Raw genomic sequence first — 22674 nt, 5'->3', positions numbered from 1 at the left:
CACAAGACTTTCTGTCAGCATGTATATTTTCTGTCTGAAGCTAGTTTACAGTAACGATCTGAAATGAATGGCAGAATACTTGTAATCAAAATACTGAGTCACCAGAATGCAGTTATATGACAGAATAACTATAAACAAAATTGTTGTGCATAAACATTGTGACCTAATATTATTTTTAAATTATAAATCACTCTTTTTGGTGTAGATTTGCTATTAGTATCCCTGAAAGGAGGTTTTTTTGCAAATACTGTTTAGAACACAATATGTTTGAAAGTAAAGATTTAGGCCACTATATTCCGGTACTATTCAGATACTGCAGTACCCACAGCATCACTCTGGTAGTCTTAGGCACCCCATAAGCGTGAAGTAGTCCATTACCAACTTCCAAAAAGTCTTCCACTGTGAGGGTCAAGAAGTACAAATAATGATTCTCAAATGTTTGGCTTTTTCTATAGCCTTTTGTATAGACTAAACCCACAACAATTGCAAAAGCTGTTGCACCGCCACAAACACAGAAGCGCTATTGAGAATAGCCAGTTTCTGTTTTGCTAAGCAAAGTAAACTCATATATGATGCTACAAACTTTGGTGGAGTGTTTTCCCAGCCTGGGTACCTAAAACAAGCTTTCATGGCATTCCTCTCTAACACCTACTTTGAAGCGCTATGTGTGTCATAAAACCTGCAGAAAACTACATATTCCTCTCTATTAAATGAAACATTGCAATTTTTTACAAATCAGCATAAATATATATGTATTCACTGAAAAAAACACAGGTGTCAGGGACGTTATAGGTAGAAATTAACATTAAAAAACCATAGAAGTTCAAAGAAAAAGAACTAAGGTCAAAGGGACATTATAGTTAGGCTAACATTTTGCTTGTACAAAACCAGAGAAATTCAGCCGTAACTATAACTCATGCCCTCACAATGCACTGCTTATGACCTCACATATTACATCAGTCATGACATGGTCAGTGACATCACTGATGACATCACTGATGCCATCTCAAATGACATTATCCAGTGACTGTGAGTGTTTTTTAAAAGTTTATGAGTGTTAAATATATATTCCAAGGTATATTGGTGTATCAGTGGTTGTTTGAGTGACTGTATGGATGATTCAGTGGGTGCATGACTTACTGTATAAGTGAGTGGTTAGGTGTCTCGGTGAATGTATGGGTGATTGACTGGTTGTGTGAATGTGTATATCTGGCAGTCAGTTGATACCTAAGTGGGTCTATGGGTGTGTTAGTGGATAAGTGATTGGCTATATGGGTGAATGGTAGCCTGGATTTCTTTTCTTTTCTGATACCACTGATACAAGAGACTTCTTAATGCCAGATGTTGTTAGGCTCAAGGCATGCTTTTTTTGTTGCGGTACTCTCTTGCCTGGAACCCCTTGGTGCGTCAGCCTGACTCTTCTGCCACTGTGATGTTGCTGATGTCGATCTGGGCGGTACTATTTCACTGCTGGGGACAAGGCTACTTTGTGTACCAGAGACAATGTCTCCCTCTTGTTCACCTTCCACCAAGATCAGAACTTCTACTTCTTCATCCCCACCAACAATGGGTGCAGTTTTTTGGCCACTAAGGTGTGCCTCCCACTGGATCAAGATGTGTTTTTTTAGGTTTGGGTTGTCTGGCCTTCAGTACCATAGTTTCTACCAATCGTATCACAACTAATACCTGGTCCACGTATGGAGCATATAGCAATGTTCACCTTTACTCTGCTAACTGAAAAGAAGGCCCAAACTGGGAAGGACAACTTTCTGTCATTGACGGTGCAATTTGCAATGCCGGATTAACTGGTAGGTGGGCCTTTGACTCTCTGCAGTACCTCCTTCTACTTCTACTGAGGTGGTTGTGGTGGATGTAGGTCGCTTCCTGCGATATATGGAAGCTGGGGCTGGGGTTGGTTGTATCATCTTTGTTGGTGGTATCCATGCCGCATCCCTCACAGCAATTTGGGAAGGGGTAATGTTGGTCTCCAAAGGGGCGGAACTAATGTCCATGATGACTGGCTCCTCAACATCATCCTCCTCTTCTACATCTACCTCCATAACTCTAAGACTTTCTGGAACCTTCCTTTTTCCTAGCTCTGTCTCCTGGGCGTGGGGTGTCTCCAACTCAGATGAAGGTGGGATCCAAGTGGTGTCTAGATCATCAGAAGGGGGGCTTGAAGAAGAAGTTGATGGACTAACCCTCCTTTTCTTTGATGGGGATCTGGAAGACAATAGATCTTCTGAAAGAGTGCTTTGCTTTTCTTCTTCCTCTGCAGGAAGCTCAATCTCCTGAACTGCCCCTACTTCAGGAGGAACAACTACTATTAGGAGCTGTGGTTACGGCTGTTGTTGCCCACTTATCTGCGTTTCCTGCATTGATTGGGTACTACTTTGCAATACGTCAATTTTAACATCACTGCTGGCTGGTGTTGGACTCATGATTATACTGGCTGCCTCTGCAACAGACATTGTCTTGGGCCCAGGTTGGTGGGGTGGGTCCACTGATGTGGGAGTGCTGCTCCCAGTTTGCTCCCTGGACACTCCTGCTGTAGCCGTAATTTTTGTTTTCCTTAAAAAGGTCTTTGGTGGCATACCGGTCTTGGTAAGTGGCAGTGCCTTCTTCTCACTGGCAATGATCTTCGTACTGGACCTTTGTTTGAGACCATCTTGAAGATGTCAGCAGCATGCAGTGGCACAAGTTGAAGAGATGTCTGTGGTCACACATCACGTGACGTCGTGCAGCAGTGCTATGGCTGATGACGTCTCCTCTTTTATGCACCTAAAAGAAAAGAAGCAAGGAAAACATCAGTGAAACGTGGCACTCATTGTTGTGGTTCAATTACTACTAGTACACACAAACAAATATATAATATATACCTTAGTATGTGGTCATTCTTGTTAGTGTTATTCATGTTATTAAAATTATTACCTTTTTCCTAAAACAACATAACAATACAGTGTATATATTTGTGAGACTTTGACAAATACAAGGCATTTCATGGTTTGTGTAATAGTAAACAGTACACTCAGGAAATAAGAAAAACAACAACCAAAATACAAATGTAACGGATCCAGTTTGGCATTGTGCATCTCATGGTATTCAGCATTCAGGGAGCTGCAGCTGACAATGGACAGAAGCAATACAGCAGGAGGAACAAAGGAAAGACATGCATGCCTATTGCAGAAGCACACTGGCTGCCTTCACAAAATGCCCGTCAGCCACATGGCCAGGCCACAACAAGAAAAAAGGGAAGGCATACAATGCAGGCCTATGGCAAAATCACACTGGCTGACTTCACAAAATGGCTGCCAGCCACATGGTCAGCCAGGCCACAACAAGAAGCAATAACCAAAGAGGAAGAAAGGAAAGAAGTCATGGGGGTCTATGGCAAAAGCACTACCACCTTGGACATCATTGCATTCTGAGACATCTTCTATTGATCTAACAACCTCATACAAATATATTATCTGGTCAACAGCCAAATGTATCAGAATCTAAGTAAAAAGGACGATCCATATTGATTTGACCGTCAGCATTTTAAACATTTTGGTATTGTGATGTCATGGACATAACCATTTTCAATTGGAGATTGATTATTTAAGTTTATCCTCATTCTGGGCCAGACAGTGACTGCTTCATAGTTTACATCGGTCAAAGATAAAATCTGATCATCCTAATGAGAACAATAAGAACTCAACTCTGATCCATTGTGGCTACATTTCCCGACGAACAAACATAACAGTTTATTATCGTTATGCCACATTGTTCTTCATTGACTATGACTATGAATAATAGTTATTGATTATCATCATTGCCCTTCTTGAAAAATATTGTGAATTTTATTGTGTGTTGTTTATACACTGTATGAATGAAGATATGAATGAATTAGTATAAATGAGATATTGTTTTAGCATTATATGAAATTTTCAGTATCTAATGGATTATCAATAAAATATATATTTTTTACATTATATTAAACATCTGGGGCCCGATGTAGGTAATTTCATTTTACCGATTCATAAATACCGATTGATACCGAATCAGTATTTATGAATCGGAAAACAGTATGTAGGTAAAAAATGGTAATACATACCGATTCGGTAACAGTCAGTCATTTTTGGTCACATACATCTCGAATCTCTTATACCGGTCGATAAGGGCAGAAATTACAAATTTTCTGCCTTTACCGACTGGTATTTGCCTACCTACATCGGACCTCTGATATTTTGGTTCTCCTTTTGTGTATACATTGTTGAAATTGTGTTTTGTTGGTATCTTTTGTAGTATATGCAATTAAATGCCCCTGTGGGCTTGTCTACGTAGGAAGAACTTCAAGAAAAATCAAAACGCTCATCATAGAACATAAGAGTAAGATTCGCCCAAATTTTTTTTATTCATATCTGGCAGCACACTGGGTGAATACACCACACACTTAAATCAACGAGAGAGGACTAGATAAGCTAGGCCGTATCCCCTGGATTATGTATATATATATCAATAAGGACTAGCTAGTTTAAGGGAAGTAGAAGACTCAGGTATGTACGTCAACAAATAAGGAAAAACGCTGTTTTCCTTATAAAGCCCTCACCCACCGACCTAGTCGGTGGCATGCTTCATCATCAGGCCCACCACAGTGGCACAGAATGTGCCCCGGGTGTGCTTCAACGCCAGGTGACTGCGGAGCTGGTATGTTGCTGAGTGTGCAGTGAATAGGGTGAGAAGGTGAAGATTAAAAGCTATACAGTAGGTCCCAGCACCCGAGGGTTACTTATTTTAATGAACTGGACCTTTGTTAGCAGATAAAAGGCAGGAAGACGTTGATTGGAGTGCTAGTTATGACCGCCAACGTCTAGTGTGGTCTACATGTTTCAGCCAGTGCCTTGTAGATTTTAAGCTGGCTTTCCTCAGGACCATTTAGATATGTGAAAAAGGTGCAGATTAAATAATAAAATAAAATTTAATTTAAGTGGTTGTGTTGTCTTTTGGCTATGTGCAGCGCACACTAAGGCGCTATAACTGTTAGAGGGGGATTCCCTCAAGCTTGATCTGTTTTATCTTGTAAAAATCTTAATGGGTCGCCTGGCAGAGAAAGAGACCGAGTATTGCAGTCTAGTTCCTCCTTGGACCTATTCGTCCTTCCGCGGTTCTCCACGTCTTCCTGCCTTTTATCTGCTAACAGAGGCCCAGTTCATTAAAATAAGTAACCCTCGGGTGCTGGGACCTACTGTATAGCTTTTAATCTTCACCTTCTCACCCTATTCACTGCATACTCAGCAACATACCAGCTCTGCAGTCACCTGGCGTTGAAGCACACCCGGGCACATTCGGTGCCACTGTGGTGGGCCCGATGATGAAGCATGCCACCGACTAGGTCGGTGGGTGAGGGCTTTATAAGGAAGACAGCGTTTTTCCTTATTTGTTGACGTACATACCTGAGTCTTCTACTTCCCTTAAACTAGCTAGTCCTTATTGATATATATATATGAATACACCACACACCATTCCCCAATAGAGGTTCACCATTCTTGAAAAAATGTATATAACCTCAGAGACTGATTTTCACATAACCTTAGCACATAGAGATACCTTCTGGATTAAGTATTTAGGCACAGTGTTCACTGGGGGGGCTCAATGATCATTATGAACCTTTGTGTTTGTTATGAGAACGTCATTGACTTGATGTATATGTCTGTTTTACTATGTATTCATAATGTCTCAACTTCTACAGGATTTGCACTCACATTATACGTTTCCCTTTTTCACTGTAAAATTATTGTATTCTATACAGTTTTCCTTGGAGATAATAATTGACATAGCATTTCATGCGCCATGGTTAGATTGAGCCTGTCATGTTATGTTTCAGGGCACTTTGGCGAGTTTTCGCATTCAAAATTTATTTTCTTTTTTCATATTTGACCTTGTTAGTTTAAGCATGGACTAGCGGGCTTGAATGTCTCTAGTGACGCAATGGAGTACTCTTACATACTGTTATTGTCAATCAGCTGAATTGACAATAAAGTTGCTTTTAGCAAATCTCTTCCAAAAGAAGATGCTGGCTCTTTAAATAACGTCACATCCGTAGACACGCCAGCATGCATGGAGGTGGCAGCTAGTTCAGAGAATAGAGGAAGGCAGACCTCGTCTGTATCGGGTGAGCTTTTCACAAATTTCTATGTTCTAAATGCTGATTACTTATCGTGGCATTTTCCGGACAGGATGCTTGACGACACCATTTTTCTTTTCTCCTTTCAGCTTACACTTCTAGAACTTTTACAAGCAATGGTAAGCCTCATAAGCAGCGGGTAGCGAGCTTAGCCACCGTATGTTAGTTTGTTTATAATTTGAGCGTTTAACATGCACCACGGATGTTTCGCGGCATATTTGTTTCTTTTTTCTTTTCCTTTCAGCGTATGTACGCAGAACTTTTGCACACACCGGTAAGCTTTTGTTAAGAGTGGGTAGCGAGTGCATAGAGTGGAGTATAGTGCTGTAGAGTGGGGTGATGTAGGGTGAAGTAGTATGTCATAGAATGGAGTTGCATGTCATACAGTGGATTTGTGTATCATAAGGTTGAATTGAGTGGTGTGCTATAGAATGGAGTGGAGTGCTGTGGAGTGGATGGGCACAGATTAACCTCAGCTGTAGAGTGGAGTGGAGTGTCATAGAGTGGAGTGTCATGTTATAGAGTGGAGTAGCATGTCACAGAGTTGAGTCCTGTGTCTTAGAGTGCAGTGGGATGTAGTGGCATGTTGTAGATTGATGGAGATTGGACTAGAGTATCATAGAGTGGAGTAGACTTTTGTGGAGTGGACTGCTGTAGAGTGTCATAGAGTGGAGTGGCATATCGCAGAGTGGAGTGACATAGAGTGGAGTAATATGTCATTGAGCAGAATATGGTGCGTCATAGCATGGAGCGGCATGTCGTAGAGTGTCATAGAGTGGAGTAGAACGCTCTAGATGTTTGGTTTGCTGGGATAAATCCTTTTTAGATTTACAGGTCTCCCCCATGACTCCATAAACTGTAGCACTGATAGACACCTACTTTTTTGTTAGTAGTAGTAAAGTCGTGGATACGAGGGTGATTAATGTATTCCTGTCCAGAAGAGGTGCAGAATTTTTCCAACATTGTGCATGCTGGCACAAAAAGGAAACATTTTTGATGTTGGTGCTCTTTCTAGTTAGAGCAACAGACATCTTTTACTCAGTTGGACGTTTTCTTAGCTAGAAACTATTGGGTTCCACGTTCTTATTGGATAGCTATAGAGCTTAGCAGAGAGGCCAATGCACTATGGTGTCAGGTAATTCACAGGCATGACTATTTATCAGTTTCGTCCATCTGCAGACAATAAAAATTAAGATGGAAGATAATCAAGCTTGGCAATTGTTGAACCTGCTTTACAAGTCTCTATAACATATAGGAATAATGCCTCTGTGTAACTAATTATTCCATCAGGCCCTAGTTAGAAATCAAACAAGGAAAAGTTTGTACAGAACTATTACACATTTAAAAAAATAAACAAAAACGACCTTTAGGCTGAGCATTGATTCAATGAATTTCACATAACACCCTTCCAACAACATTCAGAGAGGCCTCAGATAAAGAGTAATAGATACTAAATATATATGGCATCTCTCCTGAGGCCAGGGGTCCCTATGAGATTAAGAAGATGCATACAAATTATTTCCAATTATATGAAAAAATAATATTTAGAAAAAGGAAAATTATTATTTGGTACTCCTTCCAGCCATGGCCCCTCTATAAGAGTAGGTGGATACAGGACAACATCAAATACAATAAATAAAAAAATGGACTACAAAGACCACAGCGAACATAATATTAGGACATTCATAAAAAAGAAAAATGGGCAAACATACGTGTTGGCACCTAAAGGGATGCAAAATATAATTCTGCCTCATATAAAAAGTGGCAGAAAATGCTTAATAATCAACCATCGGACACACACTAGTTTAACAGAATGGTGAGCAAGTGCATCACTTGACAAGGAAGAAAGCATAGAGAACAAGATGAAATGGCTGCCTGCTTTGGAGCTCCTTCCTCACCCTCCCCCCCCTCCACCCCCCCCCCCTCTGCCAAGAAACGCAGACATCATTGCATGGCAAGAAATGCACACATTCTTACCTAAATGTTTCTGTGGCCCATTCACAGGCCTATCCATAATCAATAAAACAGCAGCGAAAAAAGGAAAAAGGAATTAAGATAAAAATAATGAGTACAGCAACACAGAAACTGAAATATGTTCCAAATACAAAGCTCGAAGTATTAAACACCCCAACATTAGGATCTGAAGTATTCTAGAGTTTGGCCAATTGACACTCCATCATAAATATGACGGATAGCCTGTCTGCTGTGTTCCAAGTGCCATAGGATACAATGCACTTGTAATACGGCGGACTGGGTATCTCTCATGCTTTTGAAGAAGTCCAAATCTACAAAGATACATTTTTCTCTAGCACAGCAGCAGTAAAACCCTGAAAACTCCATTGAGATAGCTGAGAAAAACCATCAATACCTTATAGCACACTGGACCTCAATCGCCTCAATCTCTATACTGGAGTCCAAAATAGGTATCCCAACTGCCATGTCCCTCTCTAAGTATGCTAGCAGTGCTGCAAATATTTGCCACAAAAACCAAATAGCAGACAGTACCAATGCTACATGGCCTTTTCTCGGTTAACTTTCAGCAAGCAAAATACTCAACCAACTGATGGACACTTTACACAGTGAGTGAGCGGCAAAAACATACAATTCCAAATGGACACAAACATAGCCAATGTAATCAGTTAGATGGAAAATAAGGGTCTTCTAATGTGATAGGATCATTTGACTGGACCCATGTACCCTTAGTGTCGGCCCCTGGTGGCCCCACATAGACGCACCTATATACCACAGCTGTAATATGCAGCATATCGGTATGCAAACAGTGCATGATGCAGGACTATGAATACTGAACTGCAGATCTGGGTGTCCTGGGGCAAGTTACAATGTCTGGAACATTCGGAGGATTAACATTTGTCATATTAAGGTGACAGCATACTTGATTGCTTCATAGGTAACAGGCACATCAGCCTTTCATCATCAAGATTAACATGTATTATGGTAGTTGTATTCCAAACTCAATACATATCAGATGTACTATTAGAGAGTTGTCAGTCCTTACAGGAGCACATATATCAATGTGATCAATTTAAATATAATTAGCACTTTTATTGGTCTCTCATCACATCGATGATGATTGCAAGCTGTCAACTTTTTAACAATTACCTGTACCTCCATTGACACATATCTTTTGCAGGAAATGTACACCTATCCGTAAATAAGAAATGTGAACAAGAGAACACTGCCAGGCACACAAGCACACCATTGGCCAAGAAGCATTGAAGTAAATGCAATGAACGATAACACACTCTTTAGTTGAAAGTCTTTGCAGTATTCTCCATTGTCGCCTGATTCTCTGCTATGTATCTCTAGACATGTTTCAAGGTATTTCTCCTTCTTCAGTAGAGAATAACATTTAAAAACGGAGGGGGGGGGGCTACTGCTCATAGTCGACTCTGGTTTATATTCACCTCTAAAGTACAGGTGCATCACAAGGAGTTTGTCAGCTTAATAACTGAACCTGGAGCCAATCAAAAAATGTGGAGGGAGCACACGGTTTGACATACCAGCACAGAATTCGCCCAAATGAATTATCCATGATAACAATGCAATAACAATATAAACAAAAAAAAATGCACTTTGTGACAATGTACACGTGCATCACACATTCACATGCTGTTAGCATGAAATGGCTCATAATACAGTCATGGGCTCAGGTTTACTGATACTTTGTAGGGGGTTATGTCACAAAGGTGGAAAAAAAAACGCACAAAGTGTTGTGGTGGGATTTACTTTATGACAAATATCATGATTTGCATTGGAAATTTCCCTAAAGAAATGCAAATTAGTGCTATACACAACTTCCGACTTACTTTCCAACACGAATCATGATTTACATTGGAAAGTTTCCTTAAGTAATGCAAACTTGCACAACTTAATGATGCTTTCTGTCAAGGAGGCGTGCCACTGTTGGTGTATAATAGGTGGCACATGGGCATTCCATCCACCCTCCCGTGAGTTTTGCCAGAAATCCCAATCTACTAACATTTTTAGGCAGGAATTTGCCCCATAAAAGTATGCCACATCGAGGGAGGTAAATTAGTGGAGCAAATAATAAAAGTCTGCACATTTTTTCCAGATTTGCATATGGACTGCACTTTCTATCGAATATACTTGGGGCCATATGTATCAAGCCAAATTGACTTTGCAAACGCCGACATTCGCAGAATTTCGGAGTTTGCTAATGCAATTTGGCCTAATTGTATGTATCAAGGAAATCTGCTTGCAAAATAAGGAATTGCAAAATTTGCGATTCTTTAATTGCAATGTAAGAAGTCAAAAAATTTGCAAATTGTCCTCAAGGAATCGCAAATTACCACCAACTTCTAGTTGGTGGTAAGTTGCGAATTCCTTGGAAAATGCATATTTTTGCATTTTTCAAAGTGCCATGTGACGCACATACATGCCCTTAGGGCATGTATGTGCGCCACATGTGCACCCATGCATATTTCAGGGGTGCAACAGGGTGTCCTTTGGACACCCCTGCACCCTTGAAAATATTCTCAAATTGCGAATAGCAAATTGCGAATCGCAAATTTCCCATTCATTCCTATGGGCCACCTGGCACATAGAAATGAATGGGAAAGTATTCTTTAATTGCGAATTCGCACTTTGCGAATTTGCAACTAAGGAATATCAAGAAATCGCTATATAATTGCGATTTTCTTGATACATAGCAATTAGCGATTCTGAAATAGCGATTTCTTAAACATCGCTGTTACAGAATCGCTAATTGCTACCTTCATACATATGGCCCAAATTCAGAAAAATGGGAAACATTACAAAACATAATTTTCATGCTGAAATCGTCCCACTCCAGTACAAAACGTATATTGGACAAAGCGGACACACTATTACACATTTGTGCAAGAATGCGTGATTTGGTGCATGGCAGCCTAATGTGTACCAGCACTTGGGGGGTAAGAAACAGTTCAATATCTTATTAAGTCTTTTGATATTTATCTCTCACCCTTTGACGCAACACAGCAACTTTGAAGCAAAATAAAATCTGCTGCACAGTGTCTTACCACCTCCTCAGCCAGAATTCGATCTTAAGAGCAGTACACCTGTCTCTTTCAAACCCTGCTGGGGACAATGATGCAAGATGATGGCAGGTAATGCTTTTGAAGAAACAATGATGTTGCAATGGATTATGTTTGTCTCGGTGCTTTAAACACAATATAGGCCTGATTACGGCTTTGGCGCTGCAGCGCCGGGTCTGCCCCGCTGCTGCACTGCCAAAGCCACGGACAGACCGCCCGCCAGATCCGGAGTTTCCTGCGGTCTGGCAGGCAGGTTTTTGGCATTTCAACAGTTGCGCCACAGAAAATGGGTGCCGCACTGGGAAGCCAAAAGGAGTTCCTGCACGGCATGGACTGAATAGTCCTTGCCCCAAAAGGAGTTCCTGCACGGCATGGACTGGATAGTCCTTGCCCCAAAAGGAGTTCCTGCACGGCATGGACTGAATAGTCCTTGCCCCAAAAGGAGTTCCTGCACGGCATGGACTGGATAGTCCTTGCCCCAAAAGGAGTTCCTGCACGGCATGGACTGGATAGTCCTTGCCCCAAAAGGAGTTCCTGCACGGCATGGACTGAATAGTCCTTGCACGGCATGGACTGGATAGTCCTTGCCCCAAAAGGAGTTCCTGCACGGCATGGACTGGATAGTCCTTGCCCCAAAAGGAGTTCCTGCACGGCATGGACTGAATAGTCCTTGCCGCACAGGAACTGGGGTGCGTACACACAGGAAGGCATGCACCCCCATGTGGAGAGGCACAAGGGGCCCTGCAGCGCCGCCTTTGTTTCCCTGGCGGCTGTGGTGGTGATGTGGCAGTCGACCCGCCAGAATCATAATAGGGTGGTCAGGAGACGGCCACCGCTGCACCCCCATGAATCTCGTAATTGGAACCAGAACAACTGCTAGCAAACTCCCAAACATAAAGCGGGTGTGGGTGTGCTCCGGGGCTGTCCTGAGGTTCTTGTGAATGCTAACTATTCAAGCTCTTTTTGGGATTATTCTTTCACTTTAGGGATAAACAGCGTCTGAAATCAGGCACCTCCATGTGTTTTGCGCATGCAGTATTTATCGGGTTACATAGTTTAGTAAATAGTGCACATTCTTTATTTAACACATGATGTTGACTATTCTTTTGTTATCTAATATTGTAAATGCCGATTCTGCCAGGTCATACGAGAAACCCGTACTTAGCCTTATCTAGAACAAGTTATTTATCAAACCCCACTGAATCGGTATTTAAAGAACAAGCTAAATAGAATGTAACACCAGAATCGTAATAGAAGCAAAACTATCATTGTCACTTAATTTCTCTCTGAGCATTCGCTAAGAATCATCAAATAATTCGTTCCCAATGTTCATACTGAAGAACACTTTAGAAATTACTCTTTCCAAATCCTACAGAAATAACACAGGTAAAAATGGAGCCAGTCTTAAAAAAAAATAAAGAACAATTATGTTTTGCTGTAAGAGCTCTATTGTCAACATCTCTCCCATTAACTTTGAAGTTTCAAATGAAATTGTGCAAACCATTAGGGATTCCATCAGCTTTTTCAATAAGTAAATCATATGCCGAGAGCACATTTTCTCAGCTACAGATTGATGCCATCTGGTAGCAAGTGCCTGACAAGCTGGGAGACAAGAAGCGATACAGAAAGGACCAGCCTCAAAATAACATCATGGGAACCAATGTCAGCTTCGCCATATGATAAGCGATAGTATTAATATTGTAAATGATAGAAAAAATAAGCTATAAGAATATTCACATATGGCTACATTTTGTCTTGAGAATTGTGGTTAATATATGCATCTGGAGTAGAAACATTCAGACATTTCTTATAAAATAAAATGAAATTCAAATTCTCTGAAGCCAAGGAGAGCTGGTGATTGCTAGAATGGACACATGCTTACTGCACACCTTTCCAAGATGTAGTGCAATGTTTATATTATTATAAAAGCACGAATGCGCTTGGTGGAGAGAAATGCAATTAATATATAAGGGATTTTCCCTTCTACTCACTTCAGTTGTGCTACTGCAATTACATGGGTGGATGATTAGGTGTGTTTGCACATCTTATTAAACACAAGAGTGGTTTGAGAGGTGTTGCACAGTGGTCAGTCCGTCTGACTCCAGAGAGTGGGGTTCACGGTTCAATTCTCAGTGCTGGAGGCAGATCAGCTCAGCATCAAATGACTCTGGGCCATATATTACTTAGGGCCAGATGTACAAGCCTAAATTGCGGTCATAAACAGGCAATCTGCCCATTTACGACCACAATTTAGGGCATGGCCATGTGCAAACCTCATTTTGTAAATCAGCAAATTTTACCGATTCACAAAATTATGTTTGCGACTTCCCTTCCTAATAGCGAATCGCATTTGTATGTATAAATGTTTTGCGCTCGCAATTGCAGTTGCAAAACACTCGCAATTTACCACCTACTTAAAGTAGGTGGGAAACCGTTCGCAAACGCCCTTCCCCTTTGTGAATGGGTCAAAAAATATTTTTTAAGGGCAGGCAGTGGTCCCCGGGACTACTATCTACCCTTAAAAGATGAATCTGAATAGGTTACATTTTCTTTTTTTAAATGCATTGGTTGGAAATTTCCCTTTTTGCAGGGTTATCCCCCACATTTTTACTTCTTCCTCCTATTTTTTCCTGACCTGTGTTTGTTGGCTATAGGACTCTGGGCACTTTACTACTTCTGATCAGTACTAAAGTGCATATGCTCCATATATAAATTGTTATTGTGAATGGTTATCCATGATTGGTGTGTTTGATTTACCACTAGATCCTTAGTAAAGTGCACTGAGTGTGCCAGGGCTGGTAAATCAAATGCTACTAGTGGGCCTGCAGCCCCACACATTAGTAGCCCCTGAAAAGATGTCTCAGGTCTGCCACCTCAGTGCCTGTGCGCACTTTGTTAACTGCCATGTCGACTTGGCAAGAGCACCCACATGCCAGGCCCTACCCTTCCCTTCTCTCACACATTGGACACCCCAATTGTAGGCCAAAGGTACAACCCTAGGCAGGGTGCAGTGTATGTACTGGTGTGTGTAACATGTCCTATTAGCGAAATACTGCCAATTTCGATTTTCGCTATTGAAAGGGTGTCTTGCCCCAAAGGACCGAATGTGGAGTGCTTTGTAACATTTTACAAGCATACCTTATATCTCGGGGATAAGATTGGGAAATGGAGTTTAGTATCCCTGAACTCAGGATTTAAAAAAAATGTTTTTTATTTAAATTATACATATCATTATAATCACATTGTTGCACATTTGTGTCACATCGAAATATAATCATTGAGAGTTGCATTGCCTGCACATAAATAATGTACATTTGTATCAACAATTCGAACAAGAACTAAACATAGACAACTACAGTCTGACATTCACATTAATCATACTGTATATTTAGTCGTTTGCACATTTATAATTCATGTGGCTATGGTGTTTCAGTGCTATATGAATGTCGAGAAAACCAGCAAAAGGAAGGCAATAAGGGATTAACTGTTGCACAACCTATATATACACATGGGTTCAAATCAATTGCTGTACGCACTCTGCCCACTTCTAAAGTCCACTGCCAGAGGACTTTAAACAATTAGATATTAAACAAGCACATGGAGAGGCAGCAAAGAAAATGATAAAGGAATGTATCAATACAACAAAACACCACAGATGTCCTTGATTGATGTGAAAAAAAGTCCTGTTTTAATAAGTCTTCTTGACACGATGATACAAGTGAACAGCCAATATTCTCAATATAGGATAACCAATGAAAAAGCCAAAAAACAGCCAACGCGTTTCGCCCGATTCGGGCTTCCTCAGGGCAGAAATATTTAGAAATAACAGCAGTCACACTATTTATTTTATTTTGAGAATTTATAAAGCGCAACAATCACCATTGCAGGTATCCTGGCGCTGACAGAATCCGAGGAAGATTGAGAGAGTGGGCCAGAGAGGGAATTAGGCTAACCAGGGAAAAGCCAGGTTTTAACCTTTTTTCTGAACGAGAGGAGATCATTGATGTGCCTAATCTCGGTGGGGAGGGTATTCCAAAGTGTGGCGGCAGCCACCTCAAAGGATCTACCTCCGGCTCTGACCTTCCTAAATTTGGGGATGACTACCAATTTGGCATCAGAAGATCGAAGATGTTTGGTAGGAACATACCACGCAAACTTAGATTGTAGAGGGGCAGGTCCGGAGCCATGGAGGGCCCTAAAAACAATACAAAGGGCTTTAAACTGGATCCTCTGTCTGAGAGGGAGCCAGTGCAGTTTTGCCAAGGCATAAGGTCCGTGAGATCTTCTTGGCAGCCCCAAGGCCAATCTTGCAGCCGCAGATTAGACCCTTTGGAGCCTATCCAATAGAAACTCGGGGGACCCGAGCAGGAGGGCATTGCAATAGTCCAACCTGCTCAGGATGGTACATCTAACCACTTGGGCACGGGCCTGGGTGAGTAGGAGGGGCAAGACTTTCCTAAGAGAACGGAGAATGGCAAAGCAGCAAGCCGATGCTTTTTGGACATGGGTCTCCATGCTAAGCCTGTGGTTAAGCATGACCCCTAGGTTGCGGACAGAGTTCGTAGGCTGTACATTGGACCCTGTTTCCTATTTGGACCTCAAAAGGTAAAATACATAGGCAAATAAGCTTATTTATATACGTGTCATATATAAATATAACGTCAAGAACAACAAAGAATGGAGGACGTTACTTGAACAGGATGCAAGTTCACAAAGGGTTTCCTTAAACTATGTACTGAATAAGTCTTTAGTTTTCTTTCAAACGTAATTCTGCTTTTGAGTGGACTTCAGTGATAGGGGACTCTCGTTGAGTAATACTGTAAAGGCGCATGATTAGTTTACCCGCTGAGGGCACAGAGATGACGTTTTCCAGTGTGGGACACACAGGGGGCATTTACAGGAATTCCTCATATCTGGCCCTGCCAGCTGCTCTGATTTGACAATAGAACAGCCTTTCCAGTGCTGTAGGTGGTGTCTCCTTGCACATTTGTTGTAGTGTTATAAATGTGTCCTCTGGGAATAGATCTATACCTGTCAGGAGCGTGTGGGATGTCGCCCTTTGTTTGCTGGCAGCGTCCAGCAGGGGTGCAACCAGTGGGTTCCCTCCTATCCGCATGGATGGTGTAAATACAACTTTTTGGTGTGCTCTCTTTGCTAACCCCCGCCATGCCCATCTGAGTGTTTAAGCGGTGTCTATCTCCTGATGAGGGTGCTTATATTGGTGATAGAGTGCTGTATTTAGTAGGAGGGGAGCCACTTTGTCAAGTCCACTTGTGGCTGGTATGGCGATGGATGCTGCCAGTAATGGAGGAATTGCACCTGGGCGCAGTAGGTATATAGTTTGAAGTCTGGGGCCCCTAGACCTCCTTGTGTCAAGGGCAAAGTTAGGATATTCCAGGATATGCAGGGTTGCTTACCAGCCCATAGCAGATCTAATACGCTTGAGCGTAATCTTTTAAAAATAAAATGGGTATTGAGGGGCATTGGTATATTTACAAGTAGGTACAACAGCTTTGGGAGTATTACCATCTTTATGAAGGCTATACGGCCTGCTAAAGACAATGGCAAACTTCTCCATATTTGCACCTTACCCTCCAACCAGACTATTGCTCTCCCAAAGTTGGCCGTCCACAATTCCTGTAAATCCCTGCTTATCTATATTCCTAGATATCTGATTGGGCCATCGGCCCATTGTATTGGGAATTCTGTATCAAAAGGAGTGGTGTTTTCTGTCAGGGGCAATATCATGATTTAGTCCAGTTTTTCTGGATAGCGGTGAGGCCTCCATAGCTTATCCATAGCGTATCAGTTCCCTCATCACTGGTGCGAAGTTTGTTTCTGGATTTACTAGATATACTGTCATGTCATCAGCATACATAGAGATAAATAGGCCTCTGGATGTGAACCCGATGCTTAGCTGTGTATGATGTTGCTGAAGGTGGGCTGCTAAGGGTTCCATAGCAATTGCAAAAAGAAGTGGCAAGAGCGTGCAGCCTTGTCTCGTTCCTCTTGTTATGCTAATGGGTTCTGAAATTTGGCCATTGACCCTAACTCTCGCTGTGGGAGCAGTCAGATTTGGGTCAGAAAATTGGGACTCAATCCCATTCGCACCAGTATTGTGAAAAGATATTTCCACTCAAGGGAATCAAACGCCTTTGTGGCATCTAGAAGGGCAGCTACGGCCTGCACGTCTGGAGCCAGGTAGTGTAAAAGAGCCAATATGGTTCGCACGTTGTGCGTCATCGATTGTCCTGGTATGAAGCCTGACTGGTCCGGAAGTGCTATGATCGGAAGAAAGGGCTGTAACCTATTTGCCAATAATTTTACATACATTTTAGGATCCATATTTATCAAGGATAAAAGGCGATACCAGTCTGGCTAGGTTGGATCTTTGTCTGGTTTAAGCAGGGTAATTATTGTGGCCTCGTGCATAGTCTGTGATAACAGTCCAGTATCTTGAGTCTCCTGATAAACCTGCAAAAGTCTTGGGGCAAGAATATCTACATAGTCCTTATAAAAGGCCGGTGTCAGGCCATCTGCGCCTGGGGCTTTGTCTGCTGGCATGCTGTTGATTACTTGTCTTATATCCTCCACTGTAAATGCCAAGTCTATATATTCGCGGTGCCATCAATTGAACCAAACTAATGCTATTGTGTCAAGTATTCTGTAATGTCAGTCTCCGATGTATCTGTCTGAGAAGTATATAGATTCTTGTAAAATTGTGTCATGGTGTGCAGTATTTCAGGCCCTGTACGTGAGGGCGGTGCATTTTGAGTTCAGTAATTTTGGCCCATCCCGTTGGCATGTGCAGGAGACCTGCTAATGTTTTCCCCGGACGAGCTCCCTCCCCAAATTTCCGTGCTTGTGCAAATTTATGCAAAGATTTAACTTCCCTTGCTGCCTCTTTTTGAATTGCTGTTAGTTTGCTTCTAATGTGAGCTAATTTCTCAGACGAAAGTGTGGTGTAATATTTACGCTCTAATTTTCTAATCTCCCCTTCTAGTCCTTTAATAGTATTGCGTATGTTACGCAGCACTCCTGTTTTCAATGCAATGCATTCGCCTCAGGTTACCACCTTTAAAGCCTCCCAGAGGGTACACAGTGAATCTACTGTTCCTTCATTTATGTCAAAATAGACCGTAATTTTAAGCCTGAGTTCTTCATGGAATGCTTGGTCTAGTAAGGCACCCTATGGGAATCTCAAGCTAAAGGGCTGTATATAAGACCTAGGTATGTTTAGCGCTAGTTGCACGGTTGAACGATCTGAAAATGTACGTGGGTGGTGTACTGTGCTATCGACCCAAGTATGTAAATCTTTAAAGGTGAGTCAATAATCTATTTGTGACCATGTGTTTCTATGGTGGGTTATGCAAGTCCCCTCTTTGTTGTTTGGGTGTAATGCCCTCCAGGAGTCTACAACCTGGAATAAGTCTATAATATCTTTTAGCATAGAAGTGGCCTTTGGATTGTGCATTCTAGAAGCTCCAATTCTGTCTGCGTTCATTGATAGGACCACATTAAAGTCCCCTCTCCATAATATTGCTACGTCCCCCAGTGTTTTGATCACCCTCTAAACTTGCTAAAAAAATTCAGGGCAATCCGAATTAGGACCATAGGTGTTCAATATTACTATCTGGCTGTTATATAGTACTCCCTTCACCAGGATATATCTTCCTTCCTTTTCTGGTATTGTTTGATGCATCTGCCAATGTTAGCCTTTACGAAATAACAACGTCACCCCACTGGAGTAGTTGGAGTATCCAGAGCTGAATACCTCCCCCATCTATTGTTTTTCAGTGTTGCAGCTGATGTGCTGGTCAAGTAGGAGGGTACTGATCTAGTTTTTCTACTGTCATTCAGCCCCTGTATTTTCCAAGTAAGGCATTTAAGGTATGTAACTTCTTTACTAAACATCGTAAATGATCATGAATGATATTGCCGGCCAGGTGTTTGGTCTGTGAGGTGTGTAACGGGGGTGTATCCCATACCATGTATTGTGGGACACTGTTTCTGTCAATAGTTATTAGCATGTGCGGTAATGCGAGTTCATCTACGTATGTATCTTCCAGATGTATGTGTCGACGGAAAAAAAAACCAAGTAACTCTCTTCCCCCTCCCTCCTCCCACACCAACCCCCCAATCAGGTTGTGTTTCCCCTGCGATATGTCCAACAACTTTAACAGTTCTCCAGAATGACAGGAGCAGTTGGGAGTCATCCCCCGGGGATGCGTGGGGCTGCAGGCAAACACCCATGATATGGTCCGTAGGGTGGTCGAACACTCAGTGTACGATTTGGAGTCTGTGATTATAATTGGCTACTTTGGACAGCAATGATAGGATATCCTAACCCACTTCCCCTTCATGCTACCCTAAAGCCCATCTGATGTCTTTACCTTGTCTGTCCCGTATACATTTAGCTGGTCTGATATGTAATAGTAACCAACTGGGCACTTATCTGCGTGATCATGTTCTCATTCCAAAGGTTCTGAAATCAGTCATTATCACTAAGTTTGTTCCCTGTGCGATCGTCTGGTTCCGAGGTCGGCTGTTTCTGGTTTCTCACCATCTTTTTAGCATAATTCAAAGCTGATTTGCGTCCATGAAGAAAGAGGATGACCCCGACCCTGGATTTTGAGCTTGGCGGGATGGATCAGTATATATTTGGTACCAAGCAGTAGCAAGAATTTTCTTGGCCGGAAGGAATTCCCGGTGCGCAGCCTGCTCTTGCTTTGTAAAGTCTGGATAGAACAACACTCCATTGCCTTGATATTTGAGGGAGCCTCGTTCTCTGGCTAGACGCAATATTGTGTCACGATTGCGACAATTTAGTACTCGGGCCAAGATAGGTCTTGCTGGCGCTCCCGGAGGTGGCTTAGTACCCACAGTGCGAAGTGCACGTTTAATTAAAAGCATTTGAGATAGCTCATTTCCAAACAGCTCCTTCAGCAAAGTTTCAATAAACTTCTCCATGTTAGGTATAGGTATGTCTGTTGATTCAGGAATTCCTGTAATACGTATGTTGTTTCTGCGCGATCCGGCTTCCAAAATTTCAATCTTCTTTTTTATGACGTTCAGTATCGCGTCCATTTTCAAAAGTTTGTAAGGGGTCTCCTTTTGAAAGTCTTCTGCTTCCCAGACTCTCCTTTAAAGGCTGTCTAGTCGGTTGTCGTGTTTGTCTAACCTCTACGTCATTCTATCCATGCGCACAGCTAATGTGTCTATTTTAGAACATATCTCTTGGACTCCTCGTTTTGAGATCTTTGAACAGGGCGTGGATATCCTCCTCCGGTACTGGTCCAGCAGCTGCTTCTTCGGCATTATCTGTCGCGGTGTTGTCTCCTTCAGTTTGTTTACTCAATTTTTTTTATCAAAATTGATCCGAGGTTGTCGGGCATCTGGTTTCCCCATTGTGTCTTTGGGGTGGGACGGTCTTTCTTGGAGATCTTCCACCAGCCTTCCCACTTGCCATCTACTTCTTGCGCGATGGTATCCACGAGAGGCGCTGTTGCCAGCCTGGCTCCTGTACTTCCTGCACTTGCAACGATCTGTCTAGGGGCACTGTACGTGTCTCCTGACTGTCAGTTATGTGGGTCCAATAATGCCACGAATGCCTCCAATATTTCTGCACTGGCTTGATGTGGTGAATGTTATGTGCTCGCCCTTGTGCACTTTCACATCCACTTCCCTTCTGCACCTCCTGCGGTACACCTCTTCTGTTATACTAGGCTCTGCCTTTTATCTCCGGATTCTTGGTGCTGTGACGTAGGGATCACGATCGCTATGCCCCCAAGTTATGCCAGCTCTCCAGACCAGCTTCACCTCCCAGCAGAAATGTGAGCGATGTTGGTACCAGTGGGGGACAGCTTGTAAGTGTGCGGGGGTGCCCACTGTCTTTTATCTAATATACACCACCTCCAGCTCCACTATCCCTGTGAGTGCTAGCCATTCCTAATGGGGTCGCAATTGCACCTGCCTCATTAATATTAATGAGGCATGCAATTTGCGACCCCATTAGGAATCGCAAACAGTGTATGAGCCACTGTGGTACATTCCAATTTGTGAGTCGCAAATTGCTAGTCACAAATGCGACACAATTTGCGAGGCGCAAATTGGTGGGTCGTACATCTGGCCCTTAATTTTCCTGATGGCCCCCAGGGCCTTAAGACCCTTAGGGATAATAATTTTGCGCTTTACAAATACCGTTTTTTTTTATGAATGATTGCTTTGCAGCAGGTAGATGGATATAAACATTCGATCTTTTTCTTAACTCATAAAAATAAAATAAATAACCCAGATTGGCAAAATGCAGCAGCAAGTGACTTTGAGCCTAAGAACCAGGGGCCAGATGTACCAAGATAGCATTTTGCGATTCCGTAATTGCAAAACGCAAGGATTTGCAATTAGTTTCGCAAAATGCAATATATGAAGGTGTATATTACACCTTTTGAGATTCTGACGGGGTCGCAAATGACCTACCTCATGAATATTAATGAGGTAGGTTGCAATTTGCGACCCCCTAGGAATCGCAAAAATCACGGGGATGGGGGCCTGATGAGGTCAGTAAACCACCATGTCCATGATTGCTTTTAAATAAAGCAATTTTTTTTGTAAAGCAGCCAATTATCCTTAAAGGAAAACGAGATGCTTTACAAAACGAAAATGGAAAGTTTTCTTTTCATTTTTTAAGAGCAGGCAGTGGTCCGTGGGACCACTGCCCGCTCTTAAAAATACTTTTACAAATATTCACAAAGGGGAAGGGGTCCCTTGGGACCCCTTCACATTTGCAAATGGGTTACCACCTACTTAGTAGGTGGTAAAATGCGACTGCAGTCACAAAATATTCATACACACCGGTGCTATTCGTTATTAGGAAGGGATGCCCTAAACACGCACTTTCCTTATACTGAATCGCAAACCCATTTTGCGAATCGGTAACAGGTTACTGAATAACAAAGTTAGGTTTGCTACATCGGAAAAGCAATTTTTGTGTTCGCAAACGGGCAGTTTCTGTAAATCTGCCTTGTTGTGAACACAAAAGGTTTTGACACATCTGATCCTAGCTGTTGAAAGGGCTTTAAGTTTCTGAAAGGCCACAGAATAACTTGTAAATGTTTGTTTGGCTTCTTGATCTGTGTGGAAATATATTCTGCAATCACAGGACTTGATGAAGGTCGAAGGCATTCCAGCAGTGAACAGGGTACCTTAGAGGTTCTACATATCCCATATGCAGGAATAATATGTGGATACAAGAAGTGCAATGCTGAACTCCACTACTGTGACAAGCATGATAAAACACCTGGGGCTTCATTTATGAGGCCTTGCGTCAGTTTTGCGCTGCTGATGCGTCACTTTTTGTGATGCATCGGCGGCGTAAAACATGCGCCTTGTTGCGCCATATTTAAAAAGTGACGCATCTAGGTAGATGCGTCACTTTTTAAACCCCTGCGCCAC

The sequence above is a fragment of the Lissotriton vulgaris genome, chromosome 3_2 (assembly GCF_964263255.1).
Source record: "Lissotriton vulgaris chromosome 3_2, aLisVul1.2, whole genome shotgun sequence".
Classification (NCBI taxonomy): Eukaryota; Metazoa; Chordata; class Amphibia; order Caudata; family Salamandridae; genus Lissotriton; species Lissotriton vulgaris.
Note: the sequence above shows the minus strand (reverse complement) of the source record.